General features: G+C 46.2%; 1 pseudogene across 1 annotated transcript; it reads right to left on the bottom strand.

Moving 5' to 3' along the window:
* Positions 1-956: 956 nt before the first annotated feature.
* LOC104659695 lies at positions 957-12,196 on the bottom strand (annotated as a pseudogene). The gene is made up of 4 exons (XR_004052111.1): positions 12,005-12,196; positions 10,429-10,788; positions 4,614-4,892; positions 957-1,466 (listed from the first exon to the last, which is right to left on the bottom strand). The product of XR_004052111.1 is annotated as a pregnancy-specific beta-1-glycoprotein 2-like (transcript).
* Positions 12,197-13,809: the final 1,613 nt, after the last annotated feature.

Genomic DNA, 13,809 nt, shown 5'->3' on the forward strand with positions numbered 1-13,809 from the left:
GGGAAATGAGGTATATCTATTACATCGAAATGTTATTCAACCTTAACAAGGAATAAAATTCCACTACATCATGCCAAGTGTATGAACCCTGAAGACATTATGCTAACTGAAATAAGCAAGACACGAAAGGATATTCTATAATTCCATTTATAAAAGATAGAATAGCCAGTTACATAGAGACAGAAAGTAGAATGGTGGGTGCTAAGGGTTAGGGGGAGAAGGAGTGAGAGTTACTGTTTATTGGGTACAGAGGTTTAATATGGTAAAAGGTAAAAGTTCTGGAAATGGATAGTGTGATGGTTACACAACACTAAATTGCACACTTAGAAATAATGACAAACCTTATATTAGATATATATAAAGTGTCCTGGTAGTCTTACACTCTATAAATACACACTTTTTGGCATAGCCCCTTTCCTGCCGTGCAGAACCCCAGAGGTGAATCTCCCTATGTCTCCAAGTGTGCATCACTCACTGTCCTCTGTGCTGTGTCCCACGTGCTGTGCCAACAGCCTCATACAGCCGGTGACTTCAGAGCCAGGACACAGCTCAAGAGTCTGCCCCGAGGCTCCCTCTTTTTTAATTTCCCTGCAGCCTAGGCTTCACATTAACTGGCAGCTCGTTTTAGCCAAATTCAGGACAGGCCACCAGGGCTCTTTCTCCACACTTGCTGGTCCCACACCACGTGGAGTCAGGCAGGGCCAGTCACCGGAGAAGCCCAGAGCAGAGCAGGGAGTGGTCTGAGCTGCTCCTCTCTCATCCAAGGGGCTTCCTCCTCTCATTTGGGGGAAAAATGTGAGCTTGTTTCAAAGCCTCAGATGCTCCTTGTAGGTCATGCAGTAGGGAAAAAAATAAAGACGTGGCAGAAAGGGATGTGTTGGTGACAGCGTGAAGCAGCTGGACCTTGAGGACTCTCCTTCTTGTCCCTCTGTGAAGCCTCTTCCACCACATAGGGCTTAGGGCTGACAAAGCCCCCTCCCTATCTTTCTCAGGCTGGACACAAAGTCAGCCATGAGAAAACAGAAAAACAAGGAGAAGAGAGTCCGTAGAGACAAATTGGGAGGGTTCAGGAGGAGAATTTAGGATTTGCTTCTGCCAATGGGACACAGGCTGGGAATTAAAATGTTTTCCTGGTTCTTCTCTGAAAAGCAGGTAGATTCCACCTAAAAACCCTATTGCCAGTGATGCAGGGATCCACTTACCAGAGACTTTGATCGTCTTGAATGCGGAACTTTTGCTGCCAGTGGCTGAGTTACGAGCGAAGCAACCATAGATTCCACCATGCTTTGTAGTAATTTGGCGGATAGAGAGCTCTTGTCCTGATTGCAGAAACTTCCCATTAATTGTCCAAGAATACTCTGCCGGTGGGTTAGAGTCCGCGAAGCAGGACAAGTAGAGGTTTTCTCCCGGACGGTAGAAACGGAGAAAGGGGAATGGAGAGAAAATGCTGGGGATGTGTGGACCATCTGGAGTAAAGAGAATAAAGTCACAGGTGATGTCGTCTGAAGGAAGGGGATGTTCCTGGTCTCTTAAAGGGACACAGTGACCCTCTGAGTCAAGTCTCCCATGACAAGAGCATGTCCTCCCCTTATATTTTTGTTTAAGGCTGTGCATACCCAGAATTTCCCAGGGCAGGGAGTCATGGCCAGCCCTGGTGTCCAGAAATAAAAGTGTCTGTACTTGGACCTGAGAGAGACTGAGATGCCTGGCCTGTGTTCGTTTGGATTTTAGCAGGTGGCCTGGTCCACAGAGGAACCACAGTTACAAAGGACATCCAGGGTGACTGGGTCACTGGGGGTGCTACCAACTTGGTCCCGTATTTCACATTTTTAGGGGACTGTGTCATTTCTTGTGGCATTGCCTAGAATAAGGATCCTGTTTTCACTGGGTTGCTTTAGCCTGGAACTGTGTGGATAACAGAGAAAAGATTGTCCTGTATGGCACCTTTGATTCCTCCACAGGCATCCTTCAATCAGAGTTGGCATCTCCCTCCCCTCAGCCCACCTGAGTCCTTGAAAACCAATAGCTGGTGGGTGTGTCACAAGACAGATGCATGATGATCTAAGGGCTGAAAGCCTGTGAGGCCACCTGCTCGGTCTTACATAAGCACAGACTTTCTCAAGTATGAATTGATCAGCAGTGTTGGGTCATGGACAGACACATCAGTGGGAGTCACAGTCCCTGGTACACCTCCCAGACCCTCTCTAATCAGCTGTCTGGCTGGCTCACCTTGGGTTCCTTACCTGGAATGTGCAACTGCTGGGCCCCTTCCAAATTCCATCCTACTTTGCCCCCCTAGATGTGATTTCTCTGCAGCTTCCATTTCCAAGGACATTCTAGAGATGAGTAATAATGGGACTTCCCATTGTCCTGAAACCCTGAAGATACTGAGCAGCCTGGCCTGGAACTGGATGTTTCAGCAGAAATGAGATCGGGGAGACCAGAGTCAAGCCTGGAGGTCAGTTCAGTCATCAGGCCGTGGAGGCACAAGGTGGGGTAGTTATCTGCAGGTGTTTCATGATGATTTATTTGAGCCAGTGACCTCCAAAGATAGAGCAGAGTGCAAGGAATGATGTAGAAAGAGTGAAGGGGACAGACAAGAGCTGGTGACTTTGGAACAGAACCATGTTCCCTGTTCTGGGTTCTTTAAGTTTCCTCTCCTTCTGTAGAGGGCAGGTGAGGACTAAATGGATCTTTCCAGAAATACATGTGGACATTTGCAAAAGCAGAACGGACTGGTGGAAAGGGTGGGAATTAACTGCTGGACCTCATGGACCATGTGTGTTTGATGGATATGATACAAATTTGGGGAGAAGTTTTGTAAATATTTTCTTTCATTGGACATTCTACTCTCTAATTCCATGGGTTTGACTGCTCTAGGGACCTCATGTAAGTGGATTCCAGAGTGAATCTGAGAAGAGACTGCTGGTTGCCAGGAGCTGGGAGTGGCAGGAATCAAAAGTTGCTCATGTGTGTGCAGTTTCAATTATGCCAGATGGGGAGGTTCTAGAGATCTGCTGTACAGCTTGATGCCTACAGTTCACACAGATTGAGTGTTTCTTATGCATAAGACTTAGGACAAAATGTGTTTTGGATTTCTGACATTTTTTGATTCAAAATATTTGTCACATACTTACTGGTTTAGCATCCCAAATCTGAAAGATTCAAAATCTAAAATGCTCCAGTGAGCATTTCTTTTCAGTATCAGATTAGTCAGCAAAAGTGGGTGGTGATAGGCTAAATACATTTTTGCCCTTTTTTTTTTTTTCTCACCACGTTTCTAGCTTGGTGATTAGTTTTTGGTCAATTCCATACTGGCCATGCTGCACTTGTATGTTTTTGAAGGCTTTGGGCTGTGAGAAATAATGATTGCTATTTTCTATGTCGTCAACACTTTCCACCTTTCCATGTTTGCATCTTTTTCTCAGCGTCTCTGTTGTGGCAGTCATCAATAAGAGCCTGTCAGGTCAGATTTTGGACAGATTTTTGTAATTCTGCAAAAAAAATGTTACTGGGATTCTGGTAGGGGTTGCGTTGAATCTGCAGCTCACTTTGGGTAGTATTGTATTCCTAACAATAGTGATTCTTCCTATCCATGAAAGTGAAATATCTTCCCACATATTGATGTCGTCTTTAATTTCATTCAGTAAAGTTTTGTAGTTTTCAGGGTATAACCCTTAGACATTTTTGGTTAAACTTATTCCAAAATATTTTATTCCTTTTGATGTTAATGAGAATGGAAATTCTTTTCTGAATTTCCTTTCAGATTGTTCATTGTTACTGTATAGTCTAAAGAATGATCTAGAAAGAGTGAAGGGCACAGGCAAAAGCTGGTGGTTTTCGAGGAGAAACAGATTCCCTGTCCTGAGTTTTTATTTTACCCCTCCCTTTGCAGAAGGCAGGTGGCTCTTCCCTGATAGCCAGATAGGTTTCACTGGAAAACATATTGCCAGTGCTCCAGGGATCCACTTACCAGGGACTATGATCCTCTTGATTATGAGATTTGTTCCACCAGTGGCTGAGTTATGCATGAAACAGACATAGACCCCTCTATATGTTTTAGTGATTAGGAGGCTAAAGAACACTTGTGCTGATTGCTGGAACTTCCCATCAATCAGCCAACAATGCTCTGCCAGGGGGTGAGAGTCTGTGAGGCAGGAGAGCTTGGGGACTTCCCCTGGATGGTAATAGGTGTTTGAATAAGAAATGGTGGGGCATCCAGACCATCTGGAGCAAAGAAAATAAAGTCACAGCTGATGTTGTGAGAGGGAAGGGAAAATCCTGGTCTGTGGAAGGGCCACAGTGACCCTGTGAGCTAAGTCACAATACTGAAGTCCCAGCCAAATCCCTGCTGTGTTCACTGATCTGGAGCCTGAGACATTCACCTGTTTCTCCCATCATAAGCTGTGGACCCTGACTCTCCCATGACAGGAGCAGCCTCTTCTCTCCCATTGTTGATCAAGCCTAAGCCTACTCTTAGTAGTCATGGCCAGCTTTGATGTCCAGGGATAAGCGTCTCTGGACTTGCACCTGAGAGGGACTGGGAGGCCTGGCCTCCAGCCATGTGTATTTGGGATGGCAGCCTGGCTCACAGAGGAACAGAAGATACTCACGGAGGAGATTCAGGGTGACTGGGTCACTGCGACTGGAACTCCATGGTTTCTTCATTTCACATTGATAGGGTCCTGCAGTATCCTTTGTGACACCAAATAGAGTGAGGGTCCTGTTGTTTTCAGAGAGCTGCAACTTGCGACTGATAGGGAGGCTCTGACCCTTTATCCACCACAGGTAGCTTGCGTCCTGAGTGTCAGGATCACAGGATAAGATCACAGTCTCCATGGCCTCCCTGGGGTTTAAGTTGCTGCTGGAGATGGAGGGCTTGGGAGTCTCCACTGTGCAGATAACAGAGAGAAGATTGCCCTGTGTGGCACCTTTGATTCCTCCAAAGACATTTTTCAATCAGAGATGGCCTTTCCCACCTCTCAGCCCACCCAAGTCCTTAAAACCCCATGGCAGGTGTGTGTGTTACAGGACAGATGCATAGCAATCTGAGGGCTCAGAGATTGTGAGGCTGCCTTCTGTATGTGGGAGAAGCACAGACTTTCTCAAGTGTGAATTGACCAGCAGCATTGCGTCATGGAAAAACATGGGTCCAGCAGTCACAGCCCCTGATGCCTCTCTGAGTCCCTCCCTCTCCAACTGCCTGCCTGGCCCACCTTGTGATCCTCATCTGGAGCATGCAGTGCTAGAATCATCTTAGTTTCAGTCCTACTTTGCCCCCAAGGTATGTTTTCTCTGCAGCTTCCCTTTCCAAGCGTGTCCTAGAGATGGACGATGGAACTTCCCATTGTCCTTAAGCCCTTTGGGTAGTGGGAAACCTGGCCTGGGACTGGGTACTTCAGCAGAAATAACACAGGGGAGACCAGAGTCAAGCCTGGAGGTCAGTTCAGTCATCAGGGAATGGAGCTACAAGGTGGGGCAGTTTTCCAAGCTGTCTCATAGTAACTGACTTCCGCCAGTGACCTCTAAAGATAGAGCAGAGTCCAAGAAATGACCTACAAAGAGTGAAGGGGACGGGCAAGAGCTGATAGCTTTGGACCAAGACCATGTTCCCTGTCCTGTGTCCATGATGTTCCCTTCCCCCTGTAGAGGGCAGGTGAGGACCATGTGGATCTGTCTAGAAATACAATGTGGATGTTTGCAAATGCAGAACTGACTGGTGGAAAGGGCGAGCGTGAACTGATGATGGAAGTCTGGCCCTCATGGACCACACGTGTTTGGTGGCTATTAGGCCAATATTTGGGAAGAAGTCTTGCAGATACTTTCTCTAATTAGACATTCTACTCTCTGATTCTGTGAGTTTGACTAGTCTATGTACCTCATCTCAGTGGATTCCAGATTGAATCAGAGAGTAGAATAGTAGTTTCCAGGAGCTGGGGTCAGGGGAATAGGGCATTGTTCCGTGGGTGTGCGCTTTCAGTTATGCAGAATGAGGAAGTTCTAGAGATCTCCTGTAGAGCTTTATACCTATAGTTCATACAGAAAAAGTGTTCCTTATGCAGAAAGCTTAAAACCAAGTGTTCTGGAGTTCTAACTTTTCTTTATATTGCAATATTTGCAGTATATGTACTGGATTAGCATCCTAAATCTGAAAAATTTAAAATCCAAAATGCTCCTGTGAGCACTTCTTTTTAGCATCACATCAGTGGTCAGAAGTGTTGGATTTTGGAGCATTTCAGATTTGAGATTTCTGGATTTGGGATGCTCAATTTGTAATTCTGTAATTTTTTCATAAAAAGTTGTCAGGAGTTTAGACTTCATGTTATGTTCTGACTCTAGTAACAAAACAAAAATTTTTGGAGGAAACATTAAAATGTTGTCATAAGTGGAAATTTGTCCTGATGGTCCAAACATCTAAGATCAATTGCTGGTAGTAGTATTTCTCTTGATACCCAATTAAGGTTTAGGTGTGGAGTGAATTCCAGCAGGATCACATTATGCTCAAAGAAAGATGCCAAAGGTGATTTGAAATTAGCAATTAAGCAGAGAGTCCCGTTAAAAGGACAGAACTGGTCAGTGTGTCAATTACATAAAGGGAGGAATGATGCCGACTTAAAAGAAGAGATGTGTGTTATGTTAGTAAATATAGAAAGAACTCCCTGTTTCTAATTTCTGTGCAGAATTAGGAAAAATGGGGAGGAGCCCAGAACAGGTATGTGAAATGCTTTCTTCATTTTCTCTCAACCTCAGGAAATACAACTACAGTTTCAGTTTGTGTGAATTAGGAAGAGTCTAAGTGAGACGCCAATGGCTCATGTGTCCCCCACACGAAGAACCCCACCTTATGAAAATGACATCATCATGAGGAAACAATTGCCCACAAGAGAAAGCTGGAAAGATCTCAATTTGACACCCTAACATCACAATTAAAAGAACTAAAGAAGCAAGGGCAAACACATTCAAAAGATAACAGAAGGCAAGAAATAACTAAGATCAGAGCAGATCTGAAGGAGGTAGAGACACAAAAATTCCTCCAAAAAATCCATGAATCCAGGAGCTGGTTTTTTGAAAAGATCAACAAAATTGATAGACTGCTAGCAAGACTAATAAAGAAGAAAAGAGAGAAGAATCAAATAGATGCAATAAAAAAGGAGAAAGCAGATATCACCACTGACCCCACAGAAATACAAACTACCATCAGGGAATACTATAAACACCTCTACGCAAATCAACTAGAAAATCTAGAAGAAATGGATAATATCCTGGACACTTACTATCTCTGAAGACTAAACAAGGAAGAAGTTGAATCCCTGAATAGACCAATAGCAGGCTCTGAAATTGAGGCAATAATTAATAGCCTACCAACCAAAAAAGGTCCAGGACCAGACAGATTCACAGCCGAATTCTACCAGAGGTACAAGGAGGAGCTGGTACCATTCCTTCCGAAACTATTCCAATCAATAGAAAAAGAAGGAATCCTCCCTAACTCATTTTATGAGGCCAAAATCATCCTGATACCAAAGCCTGGCAGAGACACAACAAAAAAAAGAGAATTTTAGACCAATATCCCTGATGAACATCAATGCAAAAATCCTCAATAAAATACTGGCAAACTGAATCCAGCAGCACATCAAAAAGCTTATCCACCATGATCAACTGGGCTTCATCCCTGGGATGCAAGGCTGGTTCAACATACACAAATCAATAAACGTAATCCAGCATATAAACAGAACCAAAGACAAAAACCACATGATTATCTCAATAGATGCAGAAAAGGCCTTGGACAAAATTCAAAAGTTCTTCATGCTAAAAACTCTCAATACATTCGGTTTTGATGGAACGTATCTCAAACTAATAAGAGCTAATTGTGACAAACCCACAGCCAATACCATACTGAATGGACAAAAACTGGAAGCATTCCCTTTGAAAACTGGCACAAGACAGGGATGCCCTCTCTCACCACTCCTATTCAACATAGTGTTGGAAGTTCTGGCTAGGGCAATCAGGCAAGAGAAAGAAATAAAGGGTATTCAGTTAGGAAAGGAAGAAGTCAAATTGTCCCTGTTTGCAGATGACATGACTGTATATTTAGAAAACCCCATTGTCTCCGCCCAAAATCTCCTTAAGCTGATAAGCAACTTCAGCAAAGTCTCAGGATACAAAATTAATGTGCAAAAATCACAAGCATTCTTATACACCAGTAACGGACAAACAGAGAGCCAAATCATGAATGAACTTCCATTCACAATTGCTTCAAAGAGAATAAAATACCTAGGAATCCAACTTACAAGGGATGTGAAGGACCTCTTCAAGGAGAACTACAAACCACTGCTCAGTGAAACAAAAGAGGACACAAACAAAGGGAAGAACATACCATGCTCACAGATAGGAAGAATCAATATCGTGAAAATGGCCATACTGCCCAAGGTCATTTATAGATTCAATGCCATCCCCATGAAGATACCAATGACTTTCTTCACAGAATTGGAAAAAACTACTTTAAAGTTCATATGGAACCAGCAAAGAGCCCGCATTGCCATGACAATCCTAAGTCAAAAGAACAAAGCTGGAGGCTACCTGACTTCAAACTATACTACAAGGCTACAGTAACCAAAACAGGATGGTACTGCTACCAAAACAAAGATATATACCAATGGAACAGAACAGAGCCCTCAGAAATAATACCACACATCTACAGCCATCTGAGCTTTGACAAATCTGACAAAAACAAGAAATGGGGAAAGGATTCCCTATCTAATAAATGGTGCTGGGAAAATTGGTTAGCCATAAGTAGAAAGCAGAAACTGCATCCTTTCCTTACTCCTTATAGGAAAATTAATTCAAGATGGATTAGAGACTTAAATGTTAGACCTAATACCATAAAAACCCTAGAAGAAAACCTAGGTAATACCATTCAGGACATAGGCATGGGCAAGGACTTCATGTCTAAAACACCAAAAGCAGCAGCAATAAAAGCCAAAATTGACAAATGGGATCTAATTACACTAAAGAGCTTCTGCACAGCAAGAGAAACTACCATCAGAGTGAACAGGCAACCTAGAGAGTGGGAGAAAATTTTTGCAATCTACTCATCTGACAAAGGGCTAAGATCCAGAACCCACAAAGAACTCAAACAAATTTACAAGATAAAGACAAACAACCACATCAAAAAGTGGGCAAAGGATATGAACAAACATTTCTCAAAAGAAGACATTCGTACAGCCAACAGACACATGAATAAATGCTCGTCATCCCTGGCCATCAGAGAAATGCAAATCAAAACCACAATGAGATACCATCTCACACCAGTTAGAATGGCAATCATTAAAAAGTCAGGAAACAACAAGTGCTGGAGAGGATGTGGAGAAATAGGAACACTTTTACACTTTTGGTGGGATTGTAAACTAGTTCAACCATTGTGGAAAACAGTATGGCGATTCCTCAAGGATCTAGAACTAGAAATACCATATTTCTAGTATATACCCAGTAATGGGATGATTCAGCCATCCCATTACTGGGTATATACCCAAAGGATTGTAAATCGTGCTGCTATAAAGACACATGCACACGTATGTTTACACGTATGTAAATTGTAAATTATTCACAGTCATCTGACCTAATGCTTGGTGCAGTGGAGGTGTTCACACAAACAGCATTTATTATTATTCACTTCCATGAGAGAGCACCTTTAGATCAGATCCCTGTGGACAAGCTGCTGTCAGGCACATTTTCTCTCTTCTGTTTCTGCTTCTGGGGACATTAGATTTTCTATGGAGTGTCCTAAGCCTCACAAGGCAGTTGGCTGATGGCCTACAAAGCTTGTCTTTCTGTCCTCTCCACTCTGAGTCTCAGGTGAAGAAAGTTCTGTCCTTGCCCAGATGAGGCTCTGAGGGCTGAGCCCTGGCTGGTGAGCAGCTCCAGACACAGTCCTCAGACAGCTGGTGAATCCCTGGTCCCAGTAAGCCCTGCCACAACCCAGCCCTGGCACAGGCTCCTCGGCTTTATCTGGAGTAAGGATTTAGGGACGGGGTCTGGGGTTGAGGTTTCTGGGGCTGAGCTTCTCTGAGAGTATCTCAAGGGGCCTCTTAGGCAAAGCCCTACTCAGTTCTCCAGGGTCTTTCTCAGGGTCAAGTTTATGAAGAGGGCATGAGGTGCTTGGCTGAGACTGATCTCCTGCTGAGCACCCCCCCGCCCATCAGACTGTCCTTCCTGTGCAGCAAGTGTCTGCAGGGTCTGGAGGCAGGAAAGGAATTCTGATCTGTTGTAGTTTGTCTCCTCTGTGTGTGTCCTGCACTAAATGCTGAAGCCCCAACATGGGACATAAGGCAGAGAGGGACACAGGCACAGTCCAGGCCTGACCATCCTGTGTGTGCAAAGTAGAAGTGACCCCCACCCCTCAACACCTAGGGATCATGTGGAATCACTCACGGTATAAGGTGAAATGTCCAGTTACTCCTTTAATCCCATCACCTCGCTGTGTGATTTGAATGGTGTAGGATCCTGTGTCATTCTGGGTGACATTCTGGATCAGCAGGGATGCATTGGAATATACAGTTTCTCGTCCACTGTATGCAGGCCCAAATATAATCATTTCAGTGTCTATTATATATGCTGTAATGTAATGGTAGAGGTCCATTATTTGCTCTTTGTACCAGACGTAGCCAGTAACATTCTGGGGCAAATTGTGGACAAGTAGCAGAACATCCTTGCCCTCAGAAACTTTGGTTGGCCGGGCTTCAATCGTGACTTGGGCAGTGGTGGGTGGGTTCCAGAAGATTAAAAGTGATGCTAGGAGGTGGAGAGAGCATCAGTCAATATTGAGACCTATGTATTGGGGTGAAAAGATGGGGCCCTGGGTCCTGAGAAGATCTCTTGAATCATCAGCCTTGAAGACACACACACACACACACACCGCTTTGTGTGTGTGTGTGTGTGTTTGTGTGTTTTTGTCCTACTGTCCTACTGGGTCAAGGTCAGCAACACGACCCCCATTCCTTCCACACTTCTGACCTCGGCATTTTTCTCTTTGGAATCCTCTTGCCCAGGTGTCTGCATGGCTCCCTCCACACTGCCCTCAGGTTCTGCTCACATCAGGGCATCCTTAGACTTCTTTCCTGACACCTCCTTCAGAGACCCTGGGTCTTCCCTTTCTGAGCTTTCCCTGCTCTACTCCCCCCGGAGCTCTGGTCAATACCTGACCTCACATTCTAGATCGCTTTGCATGTCTGTCTTCCCGCCCATGAGAGCATGAGCTCCGTGAGGACAGGGACTTTTGTGATCTGGGTTGCACCCCAGTGCCTCGGACAGGCTGCAGACTCCTGTAGATGTAAGGGTTCCCAGGGACTTCCATGCCAGGGTTTTTTTTTTTTTTTTTTTTTTCTTTCCCCAATTGTTGAGGTTTTTTGCTGAGGACAGTGTTTCATGTCCTGCTTATATTTTCATTTGAAGTGTCATCCAATAATAGTTATTATTATCATTTTTCAAAATGTGGTGGCCAGTGATGATTAACCAGGAGGACAGAACACTTGAGATTTTCCTACCTATTACCAATTCCGGTTCAATGTGATTTTCCTGCTGTGATCCTGTCCCTCTCTGGTATATTTTCCCCTATGCAGGCTCCAACAGAACCTTCTTTCCTGTATTTTTTTTTTCTTTTTGAGACGGAGTCTCGTACTATCTCCCAGGCTGACATGCAGTGGCACCATCTCGGCTCACTGCAACCTCTGCCTCCCAGGTTCATGCAATTCTCCTGCCTCAGCCTCCCGAGTAGCTAGGATTACAGGAGCATACCACCACACCTGGTTAACTTTATCTGCTTTTAGTAGAGACGGGGCTTCACTGTGTTGCGCAGACTACTCTTGAACTCCAGACCTCATGATCCACCCACCTCAGCCTCCCAAAGTGCTGGCTTATTTTATTTTTTAGAACTCCATCCTTTCCAGAAGACCCCATCAAATCATTCCACTTCCTCCTCCTGTCCTCTCCCAGGAAGTTCTCTCCTCACCTGTGAGTAGAAGCTCCTTCCAGGTGATGTGCAGTGTGCAGGGAGGTGCTGAGAGGGGCCCCATGTCCTGTTCTGCCTGTGTGTTCTCCTCTGTGGAGATGAGCCTGGGATCCAGAATCTTTCTGAGCACAGATGTCAGCTGTGCTGCTGTCCTTCCTCCTTCTGTGCTGAGCCTCTTCTCGGGGCAGGAGTACTTCTCAGGCTTATGGGTGGGGTCTGTGTCCAGGGCACCTCTCTGTCCCCTCCCCTCTCAGTCCTGCCTCCTTGTCCCTCCTTCTCTTTTTCCTTTTGTCTGTGTGTCAGGTCCCTGGGAATTGTGGAGGCCTCTGCCTTTTTCAGCAGTGATTTTGTCACCAAACCTCGGCACACACTATGTGCAAAAACACAAACACACACACAAAAGAGACGTGCACAGACACACACAGTCACACACATACCCTGTAGGTTGGGCAAGCACAGTTCTGGGCCTCAGCCTCCTGCTGTCCCCATGGCTCTGGGTCGGGGTGCACGTTCACACCCCTTGCCCTCTTTCATCCCCATCTGGCTCTCCCCTTCAGTGCAGGAGGCTGGAGCTGCACCAGTTCCCTGTCATAGGGACACCACATTGTGCTGTGGGTGAGCTGTGTGTTGCCTGGTGACAGGGACCCTTCCTTTCTCTAATTGTGTCTAGCTTGGCTGCAGCTTCCAAGGATGGACATTCAGGACCTGGGTGTCCCAGAGGAAACTGTCTTTCCTGGAACTGTGCAGGGTGAATCTCTCATGCCTCTTGGGAGGAGAGACCTGTGCTAGTTGCTCAGTGGGGACTATGAGTCCCATGGTCTAAAGGACTGTTCTCAGTCACTCTATTGCTCCCTTGGGACTGATGGGTGGGTTTCTCATCGCTTCCTGACCATCTTTGGCGTCCTCTCTTCCCCGCCCATCTGATTGTACTGTGGTCACCACACCTTCCCCGTGGTGGTGCAGGAGGAAGTGGGGAGTTACCCAGGAACCCCGTGGAACATGGCTCCTTGAGATACAGGAAGGGGAGCCTGGGACAGAGCAGGGGTTCAGAGCTGGAGAGACTTCCTCCGTGGTCGTGATGGGCTCAGCCCTCCATGTGCTGACATATCCAGGGATCTGTCCTGAGGGTTTTGACCTGGCCAAGCTGCTCTCTGTACAGGAGGAACAGGCAGTCACCAGAGAGCCTGTCTGGAGGGACATTGCTCACACCTGAGAAGGCGGGTGGGGGTGAGTTGTGTTCTGGAGCAAAGAGCAATAATACCCCCTTCTCCCGGCAGGGACACAGGAGAGGTCCGTCTTCCCAAGGGACAGCCAGGGGTAGGTGGCCATATCCTATGTGGTCCCTGTGTGTGACCATCACACGCGCTCTGAACCTCATGGGGTGCAGCGGGCAGGCAGGTCACAGGGTGCCTGACTGATTCCCGGGGAGGGTGTGGGCCCTCAGGCAGCCGCTGTTCTGTGTCAGTGCTAGGCTTGGCCTAGGATGCACCACAGAACAGGACAGATGGAGCAGAGGCGGGCATTTAGGGAGCAGTGACAGAAAGAGTTGATGAGGATGGAAGGAGGCCACGAGGGGAAAGCGCGCAGTGTGGCGTCGCGTGCACCAGCGCTGCCCTGGGAGATGTCTTTTTAACTGAGCCCAGGGAAGGAGCAGGTGTGTGGGGCAGGAGCTGCCTGCAGAGGTAGTAGTGTTAGGTTGGCGGCCGCCGGGTCAGGGAGGAGCTGACACAGTCCGTGTGGGGAGCATGGAGGACGTTGAGGACTTAGGCCGAGGTGACCCTGGTGAGGGTGGACCTTGCTTGGCT

This window comes from Rhinopithecus roxellana, chromosome 12 (assembly GCF_007565055.1).
Source record: "Rhinopithecus roxellana isolate Shanxi Qingling chromosome 12, ASM756505v1, whole genome shotgun sequence".
NCBI classification, from domain to species: Eukaryota; Metazoa; Chordata; class Mammalia; order Primates; family Cercopithecidae; genus Rhinopithecus; species Rhinopithecus roxellana.